The 23348-nt window shown below is 34.9% G+C and overlaps 1 protein-coding gene across 16 annotated transcripts in view; it reads right to left on the bottom strand.

The window, feature by feature from the left end:
* DPYD (dihydropyrimidine dehydrogenase) overlaps window positions 1-23348 on the bottom strand; it is an 863430-nt gene that overhangs the window by 341485 nt on the left and 498597 nt on the right. The window lies entirely within an intron of this gene.

The raw sequence follows: 23348 nt of genomic DNA, 5'->3' as shown, positions 1-23348 counted from the left end.
TAAATTAATAAAGTATTAATAACTACATAGAGATGTGGGAAATAGATATAATGTATTTATTTCCACTATTTGCTTTGGCAAGTTTTCTTCAAAACACAGCTTACCTTTTTGTTTTGCATTAAAAATGCCTCTAGTTCTAACTGAGATAGATATAAGATGATTTTTTTTTTTTTTTTTTTGAGATGGAGTCTCACTCTGTCACCCAGGCTGGAGTGCAATGGTGTGATCTCGGCTCACTGCAACCTCTGCCTCCCAGGTTCAAGTGATTCTCCTGCCCCAGCCTCCCAAGTAACTGGGATTACAGGTGTCTACCACCATGCCCAGCTAATTTTTGTATTTTAGTAGAGATGGGGTTTCAGCATGTTAGTCGTGCTGGTCTTGAACTCCTGATCTCAGTGATCCACCCTCCTTGGCCTACCAAACTGCTGGGATTAAAGGCGTGAGCCACTGCACCCAACCTAAGATGATTTCTTATATTAAAAGTATCACACATTTTCCCATGAGAAAATATGACAAGAAAAAGTAAAAATTATCAACATAAATATATCAATGAAATACACAACAGTAGAACATAATGAAAATCTTCTCAGTGCAAAAATACACTGTATTATAGAACAAGCAAGAACCAAGAAACAAGTTGAGCTGCATTGTTAGTTACCAAAAGGTGTTGGTATATCTTAGTTTGCTAGAGTAGACTAAATTCCATTAATGGACACAGGTTTCAGCCAAAGCCTAGAAGCAGTGACACCCTAAAGACTGAAAAAGGAAAAATAAGTATATTGAAAAAAGGAAAATAAATCCAAGGTGGCAGCAGGGATTCTAAAAATGGCTCTTATAATCTCTAACTCATTTTGAACTCTTACTCCCAGACAATGCCATGAGATCATTTGACTTTTTCTTATCTAAGTGCTTCCTGGACAACCCAATGGATATCCCACAGGCACCAGAAACTCCATTAGGCAAAACCAAACTCTTCACCTCCCTTCGCAAATCTCTATCTCCTGGTGCACTTCACCTTTAGTGAATGGAGCCATCCAACACACAGTTGCTTAAATGATAACTGAAAATCACTGTATAATACTTTCTTCTTCATATGCAATACATACCCTACTCTTGCTACTCGAATAATCACCATCTCTGGTAATTCCAACTCCTATACCACTCAAAAACTCATCACCTCTTCCACTTCCATTACTCTGCTGTAGTTCTGGTTATCCCCACTTATTGCCCTACAGGTCCTCCTATAGACCTGGTAGGTAATCACTATTATAATACATTATGATTTTTGTTATTCATAACAACCCTGTGGAATAGGCACCGATACTCCAATTTTAATGGTATCTTTGAAAAGTAAAAATAATTTTTGTTAAAAGTTAATTGAAACAGTTTAGAAGAATTCAATATGATGAGACAAAATCTACCTGTAACCCCACCCTCTGCCTCCAGGCCGTTTCCACTTATGTGAACACTATTAATGTTGTTTATCTTTATAAAATATATATTTTATGCTAAAAAGATAATATGCATACAGTTCTGCAACTTGCACTACATTAAAAAAAGTAAACATTGGTTTACACCTATGTTGGCAATTTTATCCACTGAGTGAAATTTTAATTGAGAGATTTCCAGGTCAAAGAGTGCATGTATTCAAAAATTTTACTGCTATGTTCAAATTGTTCTGTAGAAAGAATGTACAAATTTATAACCCTACTAACAGATTCTGACAATGCCTATTTTCCTTTATGCTCGCATATTCTTCAGAATCCTAGCAGGAAAGAGAAAGGACAGTCAATAGTGGATAAAATGAATAAATGTTATGGAACTACTTACAAAGATATAGCCTTGTGCAGGAAAACCACAAGGAACAGGAGAGGACACTGGGAGTGGCAGTAAGGACCCAGGACCATCTTAAGACCAGAGGATGGCAAAAAGTGCCACCAGACATGAGCTGCGATTTCAGTGACATCCACAGCTACTTCACAGTGACCCTGCAGTAGGCCTCCCCCTCCTCAGTCTCTCTGATCTGTCCTGACTGAGTCCAGCTGGAACCTAGAGGGCAAAGTGACCAACTTAAGTAGATCTGTCTTCCAGATGCAGATACTGCATGGAAGAGAGGAGAGTGGACCTGAGCAGCAAATTGAAAACATTAAGAACACTTTGTAATTTTCTGGGGTTGAAGATGAAAGAGTTCTGTGTTTAATATGAAAACCTGTAGATTTTTTTACTTTGCCATATTCATTTCTGAACTCTTATATGTTCCCTGGCTAACTGGTTTTGTCGTCTCCATCCTTACTTTCCCGTCCATCAAGTTTCTGCAGAGCCACTCAGAGATCTTTCCAAAATGCAAGCAGGATCATATAATTTCTCTGCATAAAATCTCTCATTAGTTCTCCATCTCTCCAGGGTAAAGCTGAAACTCCTAGGCAAGCATAAATGGCCCTTTGTAATTGGGCTCCTGCAGTCTCGGGATCTCTTTCCAACCATCATGGCTGCTAATCTCCCATCTGTATTCGGCACTCAGGCAGTAAGGAGCCATTTGTAGTTCCCGGTTGTGAAACATTTTCTCAAACTTGCAAGGGACTGCATCACTCTGCTGGTAATGCCAGTGCCTCCTCTGCCCACAGGTTGAACTTCTAGTGATTCTTCAAGATGTCAATCAAGAGTCACTACCTCTGGAAGGTCCTAATCAACTTGCTCTTGTGGTAGAGTTAGGTATTTAATAGTCTTAACTACTATGTGACATTGTGTGTTTCTCATCTGCACATAGTTTTCTGAACCTATTTAGTTGCTGCCTTCCCCCTTGAGATTGCGAGCACTGTGACAGCAGGGATTTGTTCCTTGTTCACTTTATTCATTTCTCTCTTCAGTATTCAGCACAGACTCTGATATCTTATGGACTATATATTATCTTAGTATCTCCACTAACTTGCCATGTGTACTTGGTAAAGTCCCTTAATTTCTCCAAGTTTCCTAGCTATAAAATGGATGCAATATTAGTGCTAAGGGTTTGGCAAATATTAACTCTTTTAACTTTCACAACAACCTTAAGAGTTAATTTTAGTTAAGCTCTTAGCAGTATGTCTGGCACATAAGTGCTCAAGAAATGTTAAACTTTCATGTATTGTATCAAACCGCCAAGGATCTTACTTCCAGAGATTAACTATTTGCATGAAAAGCCATTAGATTTCCCTAGAGAAATGTGAAAAGTTTTGGGGCCTCATACACTAAGACTCCTGAGGTTATCAAGCTTACAATTTCTGAGAAAAAAAAAAAAATAAAAAAGTGATTGCCCAGAAACTTTGGGTGTTTGAGAAATATAAGGATGGGTTCTTGGTCAGCTTCTGTTCATTGCCTAATCTAGAGTACACAAGAGTGCCTATCCCATAACAGATGACAATACATAACTGTTGGAAGAATGTATTGTGTGTGCTTTAGTTTGGGACACAGCTGCTTATCAATATGGACCAGTAATGTGGCCCAATGAGATACAGGCACCCTGTCTCCATGCCAGGGGATATTACTGCAACTCCTCAGGGAGGTGGAAACACACCATTCAAAGAGCAAGGCAACACTCTGAGCATCTTAAAGACTATTATCTCTGGTGGAACATTCTCAGCTTCGAAGACCCCATGGCAAGAGCATTAGGAAGAATGTTTCCAAAAACTGATGCAGGGGGAATTTCTGGCAGAGGTGAGTTTCTGAAATGGCATGAGTGAAACAGTCAGGCATATAAAGCACCAGCCCCTGAGGATGGGAGCAGAGAAATACAGAAGAAGGGCAGTGGGGATTGGAGTTCTGTATTACAATACCCCTGAAATTGTTGTTTATTCCTATACCTTGTGTTTTCCCTCAGGAAAGCAAGAGATATGGAACTGTTCTCACCAATAGTTGAAAGTGATATTAGGAATTAAGTTTTTTAAAAAATCAAAGACCTAACCAATCTATCAGTATTGGTTTTGGGAAGTATTTTTAACATTATTATATTAAAAGATTAATATAGGTAGCAATATTTGAATATGGAATTGTTTACAGTTTAGAAAATGTGCATTTCACATAAAATAATGCACTTATTAGAGAGAGTTTTACAATTAAAGGGAAGACAGCTTTCACAATTTAATTGTTTAGTCCTTAACAAGGGACCATGGAAATGACTGGAGAAGCCTTCAGAGGACAAATGACTTTGAATTAGAGAGCTAAGGTCACATATACAGACTTACTCTGATAACATGTTTGCTGCTGACTAGAGATTGTGGTAGACTGACCTAGGAGAAGACCATGAATGTATGAAACGAAGGTAAGGTAAAGTACAGTAACCTTTATTAGAATGTATTTTTCTGGTCTGGATTTCAGATGTCTCATTTTCTACCTCCATGGGCTATTGGGTCACTGGTATTACTTCATACTGTACAGGTCACAGCAGGGACCTTGAGCACATGACAAGGTGGGGGATTCTGGGAGTTCATTCCCTGAGCACCTACTATGGACCAGGAATTGGACTAGATTCTGAGAATATAGTATTCAAGAAAACATATGTGACACCTGCATACTTCAAGCTTGTGATTTAGTGGAGAAGAGAAACATTCAAGGAACATAACACAATGGTGTACATTACCAAATGTGGTAAGTGCTACAAACAAGATGCTATCCAAAATAAATGAATGAGTAAATAAATAAGTGGTCTGTAATACAGTTCGCCCTTTCAGGCAATGACTCCATGTAGAAGTGACATGCAAGTGGAAATTTCACAGATGAGCTGGAATCTGTTTTGGGTGAACAATGACTCAATTTGAGTAAGGGGAATATCATACATCAAGGTCCACATGCAGTGAGAACTAGCCATGTTTAAACACACAGAAAAAGCCAGTATTGCTGGATGTTAATGACTGAGCAGGGAATGGAGTGAAGTGCTGTCATGGAAGCAGACAGTAGCCACATAAAAATGTTGGTCCTAGCAAGAGAAATCATATTGTAATGATTTTACTAGAAACAAGGTAGAAAACGCTCCAGTCTCCTATGCTGCCCATATGCCCATTTTCTTTGACTTGAAGATGGAGTTGAATAGCACTGAATTCTTGATTTTATTCAAGTCTTTGAGTAACCACATAACCTCTGAGCTCATTTTCTGTCTGGTTCACAGTCTGGCCAAGTGGAAAGAGGGGCGTGATTATGGCTAAGTAGGGTAGGTGGAAGGAAAGCAACAACTTCCTTTGTTCCTTCCCTTTCAGACCTGATATTATCCTAAAGAAGAGACTACAAAATGACATTGCATCCCTCCTGCTGGGGAGAGTGCAGAATTGGTCATGGGCAATTGCGAGCACTGAGCTGACATAGTACCCTGGTGACCCGAATGAGTTAATGCATTGTCCTAAAGCTCTAATTTACAACCAGGAAGAATTTGGGGCATTGAGAGGCAGATTGAATAGGTCCATTTTTACCCATTGTGATTTCAGTGACAGGACCAGTTTGCTCTCCTCTAAACTGGCCTACCAAATCATGCATTCAGACAATTGAATCACCAACCCCCTGACATACTGCAGAATCTCTGCAATGTAACACAGCACTGTCACTTCAGGTTCCAGCTTAACGTACCCTTTCCTTTCTAGTCCTCTTCTCTCTTTGGACATTTTGCACTGAAATGCTTCTTTGACACTGATTATAAAATAAAAAATTAATATTGTCATTCATCTTTCCACTAGCCTGTGAGTGCAAAATCTTGCCAAGAAGCCCACTATAAAACCAAATATGCAACCAAAAATACAACTAGTCCTCCTGATTCTCAGATTTGCACCTCTTAACACACCAACACTATGACACATCTGTTTGTCTTTTTATGTAGAACTTTCTTAGTATATAATGATTATATTTATTTTTATCTACTAATGATAACAAGAGACAATTCCAACAAAATCTAAAGCCAGACAATTAAACAAAACTACATTAAAAGCTGTTCATAAGTTTAATAAAAATGACATCTTGAAAGCTCTGAATATTCTGCAGATCAAAGGATATGTGGAAAGGATATGTGAAAACCCATTACACCTATAGTAATGGGTGTTCCATGGTTACATGGTAAGGCTCTAGAACTTTTGATAGGATAGTTTATGCAGAAGTAACCATAATTCTACATGATGGAAATAGGGTAGAAATGTCTCTTTCACCTCCTGAGTAGAAAAGACAACTGAGAGTGGTGGTCAGAATACTATTGGGAAAGAAAACATAGACACACTGTTCAGGCAAGACACAGTAACATAGTGTGAAAACAAGACCTGCTAGAATATGTAAGAAGCATCCTTTACTCCCATGGGTTAAAGAAGGTCACTAGAATCACAGTAAGGAGAAAATGAACACTGATTATAGTTGCTATGTGTCTTTATCATTTCTTATGCAAATATTTACAGTGATTTTCTCTATAACACTCATTATATAGTTTGGGCACAGTAATTCTTATAGGATACTTTTTGTCACCTTTGTAAGACTGATGTTTCTCCAGACACTGATACTAGCATCTGAGCTAGTATGAATCCTTTGAATATTATATTTTGGATTCTTCCGCCCACAGTCAACTGAAAACAATCCTTTTCTGAATGCTGTTTTATTGAAGGTTAAATTTTTCTCAGAGTTTTCCACAACATATAAACCCAAGCAATTAAAAGTTCCTAAGCTGGTCATTGTCAGCTTCTCACATTACCTTTATTTTAGTATGTTCTGAATTAGTTAAGCACAGGCTTAATCAATTCAGGTTTCAGATCTGAAAATTTTTTTGTGTTAAAAATATATGAAGTTATAACAATAATATCACATCGATTTCATACAAATTGCACAGACTCTGCCCTAGAAAACCTAGGGTATATGATGACTATGCTTAGGGTATAGCATTATAAAATATTGATAAACATTTTTTTAGAAAGGATTAATTAATTTGAAATCCCCAGGTGATAAATATGTGTGCTTCTGGCATCGATATTAATTTTTAAGTCTATAAGAAAATCAGCAGTATAAATAGATGTTACCACATTTCAACTCAAGAAAAACAAAAAAATATCTGCCATAGGTCTCCTTCTTACAACAATATAATATAACAGATTATGAAAGTGATCTCTGGTGATTTGCCTATTTAGAATCTTTTGGTAGAACACAGTTAAGCAAATCGAGATATTTCAGCATAACATTATAAAGACAAAAACCATCAAAGTAGACCGAACAATTATTATTCTATTAAATATTAACCAAGAATATTGTTACTAAAACTGTAAAAATGAAGAAAGAAGTGAAACTTAGAGATTTCTGCTTTCCTTTTATGACTACAACTTTTCAAAATTTTAGTCTCCTTTACTGACCCAGCACTTCATTACTCCAGAGGAAAATTTAGAAAAGGTCTTTTATAGAAACAGATGTCTATGAAGGCATCTATAACGATTCATATATGGTTAGGATCCTACACCTATAGTTGATCTTCAGAGTGAGAAAAGTACATCTGACATTTTGCAAATAGACTTTATCCAATTATGCTATGGCTTCACCTAAATCCCCCAACTCTGGTCAATTCCCCTGCACAGGATTATAAACAAGTTCTCATTTGAACCCTGACAACATTCTTTTCATTAATGCCTTTTTCACAAATTTCACTTAGTTGCATTTTAGCTGCACAATTTCATGCATATTATATATTTCAGCTTCGGTTTACCAAAAAAAAAAAAAAAAAGTCTGCATCTTAACTCTTTAAAACTATAATCAAAGAAGAAAGTAAAGCAAACATTTAAAAAAAAACTTAACATTTGTCAGTTCCGCGTGGTTCTATGCAAAGGTGTTATTACATTATTATTTTATGAAAATAATTTCCTTTATTTTTCATTTTTTCAAAATTTAAAGAAAGACATTAGTTGTCATTAGTGTTCATTAAATATGGGCTGGAAAAGGAGGGTAGCAGAATCAGAAATTGGCTGAGAATTAGAGCAGAAAGGAGGTACCAGGCAAGAGGTCATGAAATTATCAAAAGTCCACGTGGTGGGAGATACAAAGATAAGGACTTTGGTTCAGATGACAGAAACACAACTTTCAAGACTGCAGAGGTGGCAAAATTCTTTGGGAAAAGAAGGGCAGGAGCTGTCTATGGACGAAAATGACATGATGGCAAAAGTAACTAGAGGATGATACGTGGTAACAAAGACCATAAATGCTGACAGCAGACAAAGATTAAAAGTAATATACCAAAGGTCTCATGAATATTTGGGGGTAAGGAAGAAGAAGAGAAAGAAATGCAGAATAATGACCCACGAAGCTGAAGGACAGAAAGAGTGTGGCTTAGTCTCAGAGAATATGGTTTGGTGACAGAATGCTGACTCAACCTCTCTCCAAGTGGCACTGGGAAGCAGGAAGAGTACTGGATGCAACTATTGGCTTAAAAAAACAGAGGAGTGGCTCTATAGTAGGGTGGGATGAAGGGTAGGAAGGGAGAATGGAAAATAGTGACTTCTATTTGAGAGATTTTTAAGGAATGCTACTCCTTTTCAGGGCTAATAGATATTTTAGTAAAGGCAAAAAGGTAGATACTAGGATCTAGAGAAAAAATTTAGGTTATCAAGAGATGTTAAGAGGATATGTTTCAGAGAGCAGAATCAAAAGGGAGGTGCTCTAGCAAAGAGGAAAGTTAAGCAATGATGCATGATTTTTATGATGTCACTAACTTTTTAGACCAAACTAGAATTTTATTTTATCTAGTGTCTCTGCAAATTTCTATGGCATAAGAGATTCAAGATTCAGAATTGGTAGAAAAATGACTTTACTTTTATGCAGCATATGTTAATTAAGTGGTTTTGAACCTATAGTATTTCTTAGTTAATCTTCAAATAAGTCCCTTAAGAAAATTCCTATCTGGCCGGGCGCGGTGGCTCATACCTGTAATCCCAGCACTTTGGGATCCACCAAGACAGGTGGATCACGAGGTCAGGAGATCGAGGCAATCCTGGCTAACACGGTGAAATCCCGTCTCTACTAAAAATACAAAAAATTAGCCGGGCGTGGTGGCGGGCGCCTGTAGTCCCAGCTACTTGGGAGGCTGAGGTGGGAGAATGACATGAACCCGGGAGGCAGAGCTTGCAGGGAGGCAGAGCTTGCAGTGAGCCAAGATCGTGCCACTGCACTCCAGCCTGGGCAACAGAGCAAGACTCCATCTCAAAAAAAAATAAATAAATAAAAAGAAAATTCCTATCTACAACTACTAACTCGGGATACTATGACCCAAAAGGAGGGCTATATATCCAAAGATTTATCTTTTATTGTTTGTTTTTGAGATTAATTATCTGTTTATGAAGTTAATTATTTGTTGGTACTATCCATCAAAAGGTAAGTTTTCTGATATTGGAAATCTTAAAGATCAGACAAAAATGACCTTCACTTATTTTTTTTTTTTCCTGATTATTATCTCAAGAGCCAACATAAACCTACTCTTATTTCTGCCTGGCCAAATGACTGACATTTTTGTTTACCTAAAGATCTACACCTTCAGCACATACAGGCGATAATACAAAACTCCTGTTTGTCTATTCTAGGAAATTACTAAAAAAACGTAACCCCAATCCTTCACTCTATACTAGGTACCAAAATAATTTCACAGCTGATTTAAAACTCTTACCCTAATCTTCATGCCCCAAGTGCAATGTGACCTGTCTAGCCAGGAAACTAACAGAGCATTCTCTCCCTTCCTCTTTCGGCCTTATGTTCCCCAGCTCCCAGCAGTGGTCTGTTCCCATAGTTAACCTCACAGAACAAGATAAAGCTTTCTTGCCCAATGAAGCAAGAAAAAAAAAAAAAAATCTCTCCCTGAAAATGCACCTCCGTCTCAAACATTTTTTCCAGAAATAGATATTAATCCTGCCCCTTTGCCCACTCAGCCAACAGTCAAAGAACCTCAGAATATAAAAATTCTCAGTAATTTTCTATGTTGCTCCCATCAAACCATTTCATTACATATGACTAAAATGGAGTAGGGAATAGAAAATAGTATGTATTCACCTCTGGAATGATCTCATATATTTTCCAAGCATGAGATCCCACTGGTTTCTCTTATGTGCAATTCAAAGATGCCTAAAAAATGGCTAAGTATTTATGGTTCAGTTAAAATATAAAAGCTTTTTCTTCTACTATTCAATACACACTGTAACAATACAATAAAAGTTATACATTATGAAAGTGATTTCTGAGCCTCAGTGAGAGGTCTATTTAATCAAATCACTGTCAGAGGTGTAGTATCTTTAGGAGAGTGACCTTGCCCAACCTCTTTGTTTATAGATGAGATTATGACTTGCCCAAGTTCATATAGTTGGTGACACAGCCATGAAAGGCTCTGGTTCTTCAACATCATGGTACAGTATTTAATCATTTATTTTAATATGCTCCATGATTTTCCCCCATAACATCAACAATCCCACAAATTACAGACTTCCTAATACATAAGTCAGTTTTTTTAATCTATTTCTGGAAAGACAGGCAGTTCTTCAAATTCTAAACATGAAAAAGAATTTTTTAAAAATTTAGTACCCAGTGAGTACGTATGTAAATGAATATAATGAATCAGATACTATAGGACAAATTAGTAACATGGAAGCAATAGAGGCAGGAAAGTAGTAGGTTTTGTTCTTGGGAAGTTTCAGAGTTTAAGCTCATTATTTAGAAGTAACAGGGAGATCCTATGCTAGTAGGCAGCTAATACTAAGAAATCCAATCATCCAGCCAAGAAACAACCACCACTAAAAGCAAAACAATAACAACGAAACTTATTTGAGACTTTCAAAAATTAAACTTCATAACATCTCTTACAGACACAAATTATTCAGGTAAATTGAAAATGAACATGTTCAAAATTCAGCAAGTCTTTAAATTTTCCCTTTTTTTTTTTTTTTGAGCATGTGTAGGTGTTTTTTTGTTTGCTCATGTGAGTAACAGTAAGAAAGATTTCAAAATGTGAATATGATTATGATTAAACTGTAGTGTTAATTTAGCCTGAGAAAGTGGCCTTTTTGTTAACAGATTATTTGGTAAATAGGGTATTCAATTTTTTAAATCATTTAAAAAGTTTTATAAGGATTCAAATAAAATCAAAATATCTGTTCAGGAAGATTTAAGAGCTTAAGTAGTAAAATAGTGTGAGCATTTTTAGAAATGAACATTAGACATGAATTTGGACTTGAGGAGTATTATAAATTACAACACAAATTATTATGTAGTCTTAATAATTGTGTGGAGATAATGTTAAATATTTATCTCAAACTATTAACCAGGGTAACCTGATATACATCTTGGTAAATCCAAGTTAATGAAGAATTATTATTTGTTTTACAAAATAGGATAATATAATTGCACCATATGTAAGAGTAGAAATAATTTTATGCTTTCTAAGTTGTTTTATTTTGCATAATTTGATTTTCTATTTTACTTAAGTGGTATGCTTCTTAAATTTAAATCAATAGTGTATCTGTAAATAAATTTTTATTTAAGAAATAACTTTAGCATACATTTGTCTGCCTTAATCATAAACAGAAAGAAGTATCTTATTTTCTTTGTATTTTTTTTTTGGAGGTCAAGAAATATGATTAGGTAGATATTACATTTAACTGTATTGTATATATTAGAGACTGAAAACTTTGAGGTCCAATTCTTGGGTTTGCCACTTTTAGTCTTTTAATCTTGAGTAAGATACTTCTTATTTCTTAGGATTAGTTTCCACATTTGTAAAGTAAGGATAATAATACCTGCTGTCTAAAATTGTTCTGCGAATTAGTGATAAAGTATGTCTATTACTCAGTCTAGTAACTGGCACAAAAACAAGTAGCTTCTACTAATGAATTTAATCATCATTAATTATGATACCCTGGCTAATTGATATTGGCAACATATAATTCTAAAAGATGTGCATCTGAAATTTAATGCTATACTTTTGTGTTTTCTCTGGATTTAACAGGAACAGGGATGTGGAGAAGGGGGTTGTGGAGAAGGAGGGGTAATCAATAATCAAAAACATATTTAAGACAAGTAGTATGATGTGCTTAATAAATGTGGACAAACTGAACACTAGTTTGTACAAGTTTGTTACCAATATCTTTAACCCTTAGTTTTTCCCTTGGTAAACAAACAGACTAAGTCATATCATGCTTGATAATTAATTATTCAAAGTTTCTCTGGCATTCAGTGTCTCTATGATTAACAATTCAGTTACGTTTACTGAGAATATTAAATAATGGCAACTCACATTTTTCCTACTATCATTAAGACTGTCATGTTCCAGTGATGGCTGGGAGTAAATCTGAACATAAATCAGAAAATCGCAGGAGATGTGTAGTAGTTCCTTAGTTAGAACTATGAGAATGAAGTCATACCCTTGGAGAATTCTAGTGTGTGACTTGAAATATACTTAGTAATCAGTCACTGAAAGACTGACAGATTTGGTCACTGGTTTTTCAGATTCTGCCTAACAAGGCCTACGAGACATAGATTCTAAATGAGAAGAATAATTTTTAAAAAGTATTTTGACAGTTGCCTTTAAAACAATAGAAACATTTTATGGCATGTGTCCTTTATTTATAAGACTGATTTTTATAGATTATTTAGCATGCTTGAACCCAGGAGGTGGAGGTTGCAGTGAGCCAAAATTGTGCCACTGCACTCCAGCCTGGGCGACAGAGTGAAACTCAGTCTGAGGAAAAAAAAAAAAAAGATGTCCTCTTTCATGTGAAATTTAATAAAATATTATGATGCACATAAAAGAGAAGCAGTTGAACTGTGCTAAGCATGGGGCTTGGCCCTAGGAACACTGTGAGACTGCTCTCTGGTAAGGAAGCAGAGTCTTACATGCACATAATTACAAGATGCATTGATTCATGCATTAATAGAAGTATGATTATCCTTCTCCAACATCTGACTCCTCTTACTGAAATACTAGTTTACATCTACATACTTTTTATATCTATCTATATACCAATTTGTAAGCATTGCCTATATGTGAACCAATCCTACTGAGAATTTAGTAGAAGTGGAGCCTGAGTTTAGATGGGGAAACAAAAACAAAAACAAAAACAAAACAAAACAAAAAAACAGATAGCAGAAGCAGAACAGGTTTAGCAGTTTTTTCCAGACAATCCTGGGGGAGGAAATTAAAAAATGGGGTTTTAGAATTGACCTGCAGGACAATTAATTAATTTATTTTTTCTTAAGAAATATTTATTGTGCTCCCCCTATGCACCAACCATTCTTCAAGGAGGTAAAGATTTAGGGGTAAATGAGAAAACAAGGCAAAAAGATTCTTACACATAGAGAAAAAATAAGTTTTGTGAGAAAAGAGACTCCATCTGTCTTGTTCAATACTAGGTTCCAAAATAATGTCTGGCATTTAGCATGCATTCAATAAATATTAGTAGAATAACAAGAAAAAATAAAGGAAGAATTTATACAGTAATGAGTATTACTGAGGCACTAAAACCTAGCCATGTGATAGAGAATGACTGGAGTCTGGCATAGGGGCCTGCTTTTAAAATGATGGCCAAGGAAGGCCACTGGGAGATGGTGCCAAGTGAATTGACGATTTCTGCTCCAATCTCTTTCTTATCTCTTTATAACATTCAATTATATGAATGTTAGAACTTCTGATATTGTTCCACAGGTATTGGACACTGTGGCATTTTTTTTTGTCTTTGATTCGTCAGTTTGGCTAATTTGTTTTAATAATTTTTATGGTTATATAATAATTGTACATTTTTATGGAGTACCTATGATATTTTGATACAAGCATACAATGTGAGTACATATTTACGGAGTATCTATGATATTTTGATGCAAGCATACAATGTGTAATGATCAAATCAGGGTAATTAGGATATCCATCACCGCAAATATCTGTCATTCCAATTCCACTCCTCCAGTTATTTTGAAATAAGCAATTATTATTAACTATAGTAGCCCTATTATGTTACTGAACACTAGTTCTTATTCCTTCTATGTGACTATATTTTTGTAACCATTAACCAATCTCTCTTTATCCTTCCCTTCCCCTCCCCACTACGCTTCCCAGCCTCTGGTAATCTCCATTCTACTTTCTATCTCCATGAGATCAGTTGTTTTATCTCTCATATGTAAGTGAGACCATGCAATGTTTGTCTTTCTGTGCCTGGCTTATTTCACTTAACACAATGTTCTCCAGTCCATCCATGTTGTTGCAAATGATAGAATTTCATTCTTTTTATGGCTGAAAAATATTCCATTATGTATCTATACCACTTTTTTTAGTCCATTCATCCATTGATGGACACTTAGGTTGAATCCATATATTGGCTATTGTGAATAGTGCTGCAAAAAAAGAAGACATTCATACAGCCAACAGACACATGAAAAAATGCTCATCATCACTGGCCATCAGAGAAATGCAAATCAAAACCACAATGAGATACCATCTCACACCAGTTAGAATGGCGATCATTAAAAAGTCAGGAAACAACAGGTGCTGGAGAGGATGTGGAGAAATAGGAACGCTTTTACACTGTTGGTGGGATTGTAAACTAGTTCAACCATTATGGAAAACAGTATGACGATTCCTCAAGGATCTAGAACTAGATGTACCATATGACCCAGCCATCCCATTACTGGGTATATACCCAAAGGATTATAAATTATGCTGCTATAAAGACACATGCACACGTATGTTTATTGCAGCACTATTCACAATAGCAAAGACTTGGAATCAACCCAAATGTCCATCAGTGACAGATTGGATTAAGAAAATGTGGCACATATACACCATGGAATACTATGCAGCCATCAAAAAGGATGAGTTTGTGTCCTTTGTAGGGACATGGATGCAACTGGAAACCATCATTCTTAGCAAACTATCACAAGAACAGAAAACCAAACACCGCATGTTCTCACTCATAGGTGGGAACTGAACAATGAGATCACTTGGACTCAGGAAGGGGAACATCACACACCGGGGCCTATCGTGGGGAGGGGGGCGGGGGGAGGGATGGCATTGGGAGTTATACCTGATGTAAATGAAGAGTTGATGGGTGCAGCACACCAACATGGCACAAGTATACATATGTAACAAACCTGCACGTTATGCACATGTACCCTACAACTTAAAGTATAATAATAATAAATAAATTAAAAAAAAAAAACAAACAAACATGAGGGTGCAGATATCAATCTGATAAAGTGATTTCCTTTCTTTTGCATATATACCCAGCATCAGGACTGCTGGGTCATACGGTAGTTCTATTTTTAGCTTTTTTAGCGCACCCCCCTCCACCCATACTGCTTTCCATAGTGCCGATATAATTTACATTACTATGTCTTCAACTTCACTGATTCCTTCCTCCATCTTGTCTAGTCTCCCTTAAGCCTGGCCAATGAATTTTTCATTTCTCATAAAGTTATCATTCACTTCTTTTATTTCTCTTTGGATCTGTTAAAATATTTATTTTACAACCCTCTGATAAAATTCCACATCTTTTCATGACTGTTTTTCCACTTCTTCCACTAGATCTTTTTTCCCCCACATTTATCATGGTTATTTTACGTCTCTATCTGATAATTCCAATTCTATCTGTGGATCTACTTCTATGGACCACTCTCAAGAATATTCTGTTGATCTTGGGCCACATTTTTGTTTTTCTCATGTCTTATAATTTTTTATTGAGTGCCAGATGCTTTCTGTAAAAGAGCAATAGAAATTTACAGAAATAATAGCCATCCCCAGAAAAGGGTATACCACTTCTCTTACCAGGCTGCTAATTATGAGACTGAGTGGATTAAGTCTATAGTTAAGCCAAGTCTGGGTTGTGCCGTGGCTTTAGTTAGATTCGGTTCTTCATTGCCTTCAAATGTGTTGAAAGCAGAACCTTCTCTTCAGCAGGACTTGGGACTTGAGTCCCAGAAAGACTCTAGAATCTCTTAATTTATTGTTAGTCCAGTAAGCAACTTTCTGAACCAAGGGATATCTCTTGCTGCTTTACAGGTCAGCTCCTAGGTTTTTGGGTTGCTCGGGAGTTCTCTCTGCTCTCTAGTTTCACCATGGCTTTTTGTGCTTCAGGGTATCTTTCTACTGATCTTCCCTTCCTCTAGCCTTCCAAAGAGTCACTGCAGTACAACTAGTGAAGGCCTGGAATGCACTGGGGGGATTTCTCTCAAGGCTTTTTCCCTGCCTTAGCCTTCAGCAGACCCCTTTTAACTGGAGGAGGTCCTGCTTGCCTTAGGGGGGATCTCTCTCAGCTTGGCTGCCTTGGCTTTACATTTGGTTGACAATTCAGTGAAGTCCCATGAGACAGTTGGTTGGTGAGTCAGAGATGGTCTGTGCCTGGGTTTGTTGGAGATCTCACACATCATGCAACTCCAAACACATTCATTAAAAGTTCTTTACAATTTTAACTGGTGTCTCTATGGTGACATCTTCCTTTCACCATTTCTCTGGGGAGCAAAGCAGTCATGAGTTTCTGCTCTCCTTGTCACTTTCTGAAATTTAGTTCATTTAGGTTTATTTGCATTTTCAGATTTCAGGTAAGTTTTTTAAAAGTCTAATTTTGTGGCTTATCTCTTTTGTTATGGTTATTAGGGTAGGAGTAATAATCTCTCATAGCTTTCCACATCCTTACTAGAAGCAGAAGTCCTGCCTGAATTTCACAGCCATAACCTAACCATATGGCATCTATTATCCTAGTAGTCTGCGTTTGAGTTGGAAAGGCCTTGGAAGGTTTTAAGCAAGAGATTAGGCAACAACTGTGAGTCATAAAACATTTCATACAACTGTGCAGTTGAATAGTATGTATGAAAATATATGAAATGTAAAGCATTTGAGGAATAATTACAGTCGAGGTAACAGTAATAATTACTGTTATATGGTTATATGTCATTTCTCATATTGATTGCTACAGTTTCCAGTAATTTATTTAAAAACTTATTGTACACATAGCCATTCCAGCCTATAATTGTGTTCATTTCCTATATTAAGACATCGCCCCACCCATACTTTGTAACCCAAGAGCCATAAGTAAATTTACAATTTAAACTAAATCAGGCACAAAACAGTCACTGATCATTTTAATATTGAAGGTTTTAAAGGACACATTATGAAAAAATTAAAATGCAAAAAGCAGCACAAAGTTAAATTAAATTATTTATTATGGAAAGATTAGTCAATCTGGTTACTTCCCTAAATTTTGCATGAATAAAATATTACAGAAAATTTCCTTTTGGCTGATCAGTATATAGATCAGAAACTCCCCAAAGAAGATGTATTAATAAAATTAACTCATTCCTTATTAAAGCTCTAGGCATTTTAACAACATGCAAAGTGAAATATCTACCTCAAAAATGACTTTAATGATAAGTTATTTTTTTGCTTCATGTACATAATGGATAATTAGTTCAGGAAAAGAATCTCAGAGGGAGAAAAAATAGCCAACTGTGAAATTCACGAATACTTTCCTTGGATTGGGTACAAATGCTATTCAGGCTAATACCAGGGATGCATAAATTCTTTCTATCCTATTTACAATCCAGTCTTGATTAGTTAGGAGCTCATTTTCCAGTTTGTGAATTATCTAGGTCTTTGATTCTTCTCTTCCCTCTGGCTGATTACCTTTCCCATTTCTCTGCTCATTAGCACCTCCACCGAAGGAAATGAAAATCCAGGTGAAAAAGAAAAGTAAATCATTCATAGATAATTCTAAATAATCTCATATTTGGCTTTAAAAAACAATCTTTTTATTGTGAGTAAGTATATATGCATAGTTTTATTTAAGATAATATAGTTTCTTAGTAGAACAGTGGGGACTGTGTGGTCAGATGTTCTGTTATCAATTTGAAATTCTACCGCTTACTATTTAAAAACTATCCTCAGGAAATTCCTTACCTTCATCCAGATATCAGTCTTATGCGATCGAGATGATATTCATATCTTTTTTGTGAGGTTATTGTGAGATCAATTCAGAGAAATACACATCTGTATTCTATAAATGACTATACAAAATTAAGAAATTGTTATGTTTTCAATTTGTAAAACCCCTTTGTCAATTCTTGTTTCTTCTATTTTCCTTAAGAATCAGTTTGCTTTGGGGAAAAGGCTCATTGTCAAAGTATATTCCTTTTCTTCTTCTTCTTCCTTGCTCCTTTTTAAAAAATCGTACCTTTTCTCTCTAACATGGTTATGAAATACACTGGTAGAAAGGTTGAAGAGATTGGTAAAAATATGGTTACATCTTTACCAACAAATTTCATTCACTGATTCTTCCCTGCCTCCTATTAAAATGGATGACTATTAGTTACCTGTATTAGTCTATATTCTTACCAAAATGGCCCTCATTCTAATTTGTACTTTTATAAATTTTGGTTATTAAAATGAAGACATATCCCACAGAGTAAAATTTTCAGTAAATTAGAGAGTTCATTATACACATTTAACTGCTATATCAAAGTATTCTTCATTTATCTTATTTTAAGGATGTCTGGTTTGCCTGGTGATTAAGCTAGTAGTCCAATGTCTCCCATGAACAGTCTCTTCTTAATTGATTTACAATTAATTGGATCATATTTGTGGATCACAGATATAGTTTAAACTGAATCAATTACCTAACCAGAAATAACGATTAAAAAAGAAAAGCAGTCATTAAAATACAGTACATGAACCTTTAAAACAATAATGTGTTAAGTATTTGTTTTTTAAAAGCTATTTTAAACAATAAAGAGGATGCTTTCAAGTAAATATCTTAGAAGACCTCAGGGGGAAATGTGAAATTAGTTCTTTGTGAAAAATAAATATCTAAAGAGTATTCCCTGTAGGGTACAATGTAAAAGTATAAACTAGCTACTGGCAAAAAAGGAAGCTGGGGGAGAAAAAAAATATAGTTATCAATAAGCCCCAAAAAGAGTAAAATGAAACGAATAGTTTGTAACAAAGCTAATGCAGCACGTATACTTGTAGCATATTCTGCAAAATAAAAACTTTATATTGCCTCCTACATTTAAACCTCTCATAAAACAGTTGTGCATTTTTCTAAAATTGCTTACAAATTAGCAGATTAAATGGGCCCTTTGAGACAAAAAAAAAAGGTACATTTTAAAGACTTGAGGGTATAAGTAGGAGGAAAATAATTGTTACAGGTTTCACATTATCCTTTCTTTCTCCTTCTTTCCCCGGTCCTTTAAGAGAAGATTGCATTAGAGTTGAGTTCTCAACACTGATTTTTATGAAATAGTACCAAATTGATACTAAGTAAGATGACATTAGAGTTGAGATCTCAACACCAATTGTTATGAAATATTACTAAACTGGTATTAAGTAAGCGAGCCTACTGAACAAAGCTCTTCAGCTCTTTGAATATGAATTTTATTTTCATTTTTTGACATGAACTGGGTATGTGACAAACATATGTGATTTATAAATTGTTTCCGTTGCCTCTCTCATGAGCTAGTTTATACCAAGAAGGAATCTACATTCACTGCATCATTGCCATCCCTAGGGTCTCTTCCACACGGTTCAGTGTGTTAGATGCTATACTTCCAACCGGGAAAGACAATATTCTCACCCAAAAGGCAGCCTGACAAATTACAAAATGAAGGGGAATTTGAGAAAGAGTATGTTGTAGCCAGTAATGCTGTATAATGACTCTTTTAAAAGGTTTGATGGATTTTCTCAAGATTCTTCTTTTACTGAATGACATGAACCACCAGCATTTTAATCTTCAGCAAAGCCAAAGCTTAAAAATCCAACCAATATTTCTTTTATTTCTTAATACTATATAAGGTCATTTTTAACTTCATGTTAATTCCCATGACTCAGTATCAAAGTGAGGATGATCAAAATGCTAGAGGGTGTTAATTGACTGGTGTCTTGAAGAGTCGGGTAGGGACTGAAGAGCTAGGTAGCCAGGCTTTAGTGATTCAACCCAACCTAAAAGTAATTCCCAAGATGCATTCCAGGAAAAGAGCTATAATAATTTTAAGTTAAACTAATTTTTAAGCAGATTTATGGAAGCATAATTCTATATATGTTATATAAAGTATAAAATAATAAATCATTATATAAGGTATACAATAAATTATACGTACTTAAAAGTATACAATTTTATAAATTTTGACATATGTAATACTTTGAGACCATTATCACAATCAAGATAATGAACATATCTATTTTACCCAAAAGTTTCCATGTGACTCTTTATAACTCCTCTCTCCCACTCGTAACCCCTCTGTCCATGAGGCAACCATTAATTTACTTTGTGTCACTACAGATCAGTTCACATTTTCCAAAGTTTTAGGACGACATAATAATACATGTATTTTTGTGAGAGTTTTTTTTTTGAATCTGGATTCGTTCACTCAAAATAATTATATTGAGATTAATCCATTTTGTTGTATGTATAATAGTTCATTCTTTTTATTGCTAAGTGATATTTCATAGTATGAAATATCATAATTTGTTTACCTTTTCAGTTGATGAAAATACGAGTTGGTCCCAGGTTTTTGTTGTTGTTGTTGTTGTTGTTACAAATAAAACTTCTATGAACATTCTCGTACAAGTCTTTGTATAGATACATGTTTTGTTTTCTCTTGGGTATATATCTAAAAGTGAAATATCTGGGTCATATGATGGGTATATGTTTAACTTTCTAAAATAAACCTGCCAAAGTACTGTATCAGATATATGATTTGCAACTATTTTCTTTCAGTTTGTCATCTGTATTTTCATATTTCTTTATAATGAGTTTGAAGAGGAAATGTTTTTAATTTGTATCAAATCACGTTTCATTTTTTTTTTTTCTCTTTCAAAGGCAGTAATTTTGGTAGGTTTCTGAAAAATATTTACCCAGCAAAGGTCAAAAGTTTTCCTCTTTTTTTTCTTCAAAAAGTTTTATAGCTTTAGATTTCTCATTTAGGTCTATGGGTATTTAAAGTTAACTTTTATATATCATGTGAGATCTGAATCAAGGCTTACTTTCCTGTAGGGTAAGAATACCCAATTTTTCCAGCATATTTGCTGAAAAGACTATATTTTGTCCACTGAATTGCCTTTTTGCATCTTTATCAAAAATCAGTTGTTCATATAAATAATTTGTGGGTTGTTTGTAGGACTCTCTATTCTGCCACATTAATCTATTTGCCTAGCTTTATGCCAACACCAGACTATCTGATTACTGTAATTTTAACATATCTTGATATCAGAAAGTTTTAGACTTCCAACTTTGTTCTTTATGAGTTGTTTTGTAAGTCCTTGGCACTTCCATATGAATTTCATGATCAGCTTGTCAAACTCCACGAAAAAGGTTTGCTAATATTTTGATTGGGATTGCACTTTATCCATAGATAGAAATGGGAAGACTTGGCATCTTAACAATAGCGGCCCCTCTGATCTATGAATACAGTATATTCTTCCATTTATTAGGTTGTCTTTAATTTCTCTCAGAAATGTATTGCTGTTTTCAGTGTTCTTGTCTTTCACATCTTTTGTCAGATTTATCTGTAGGTATTTCATGATTTGCTGCTACTGTAAATGATATATTTATTTCAATTTCCAGTTGTTTATTGCTTGCATATAAAAATACAATTAATTTTTACAAGGTAATCTTATATCCTGCAACCTTGCCAAACTCACTGATTATGTAAAGTATTTTGACAGGGCCAAATCTAGGATAGGCAAGTTAGGTATTTATCTCAGGTGCAAAAATTAAGGGAATGGCAAACGTCGCAGTAATGATGATGTTTTACTATAATAATAATAATAAAAAAATCTAAAAACAACAGCTTGTGGGCTATCTGCCTGTTCCTGTAAATTAAGTGATGTTTTTTGGTTGTTTATTTCTTTGGTATATTCCATGGATTTTCTACAGTTTTACTTCTTCCTTTGCAGTCTTATTTTTTTCTTCTAATTGGACAGGGCAGAATCTCTAGCACAATGTGGAATAGAAGTTGGTGAAAGCAGATATCCTTATTTCACTTAGGAGCAAAGCATACAGTCTTTCACTATTTAGTATGATATTAGTTATAGGCTTTGTTGTACATGCCCTTCATCAAGTTAAGGAATTTTCCTACTATTAGTTTGCTGAGATGTTTTCCATTTTAACTAGAAATAGATTTTTAATTTTTTCAAAATTTTTTTCTATTGGGCTTATTGAGATAATATATTTTCTGATGATTATCACTATTTAGTTTATAACATATGAACTATGTTACTTTCAAATACTAACCCTACCTGGAGTTCCTAGGACATGCCTCATTTGGTGATGACGCATTTTTAATACATATTGTTGACTTTGATTTGTTAACATTTGTTTAGAATTCTTGCATCTTTTCTTGTACTGTCTTTCTCTAGTTGTGTTATTAGGGTGTTGCCCATAGAATGTGTTGAGAAGTATTCCATCTATTTTACATTTCTGAAAGGTATGTATAGAACTGGCACTATTCTTTTCTAAATAGTTTAGCGAGTCTACTTGTGAAGCAATCAGGGCCTGAAGTTTTATTTTCTCTAATGTTATCTATTGTCTCTTGAATAAGCTTTTATAGTTTGTGTCCTTCAAGGAAATTGTCCAGTTCACTTAATTTGATTCATTTACATAATGTTGCTCATAATATGATGTTATTTTCCTTTTAGTATCTGTAGAATATGCAGTGATGCTATATCTCTCATTTTCTATATTGTTAATCTGTGTTTCTTCTTTTTGTTTCCTGATCAGTCTGGCTAAAGTTTGGTCAATATTTCTGGTCCTCTCAAGGAATCAGCTTTACCTTCATTGATTTTCTCTATTATTTTTCTTTTTCCAATTTCACTGCTTTCCCACTCTGATATTTATTATATCATTTATTTTATTTACTTTGGGTTTAAACTGCTCTTTTTCTAGTTTTTAAAGTAAAAATGTAGGTCATTAACTTGAGACTTTTTTCATTTTGATATATGCATTTGGTACTATAAATTTCCCGATGAATAATGCTTTTATGGCACACAAATTTTGACATGGTGTATTTTAAGTTCCATTTAGTTCAAGGTAATTTCTAATTTCTTTATGATTTTTTCTTTGATCCAAGGGTTATTTGGAAGTCTATTTTCTAAGTATTTGAGACTTTTCCAAATAAGTTCCTGTCATTGATTACTAATCTAATTCTACTGTGGTCAGAGTATATACTTTGTATGATGTGAAATGATTTAAAATTATTGAGACTTATTTTATGGCCAATAATATGGTCTAGCTATCTTACTAAATATTGTTTATGTATTTGGAAAGACTGTATTCTATTGCCATTCAATAGTATGTTCTATACATGCCAATTAGATAAGTTGGTTGACAGCATTTTTCAAATATTTGATAGCCTGACTATTA

Source organism: Macaca fascicularis, chromosome 1 (genome assembly GCF_037993035.2).
Source record: "Macaca fascicularis isolate 582-1 chromosome 1, T2T-MFA8v1.1".
NCBI classification, from domain to species: Eukaryota; Metazoa; Chordata; class Mammalia; order Primates; family Cercopithecidae; genus Macaca; species Macaca fascicularis.
The sequence above is the reverse complement of the archived record's forward strand: the minus strand, read 5'-3'. Positions and strand labels throughout refer to the sequence as shown.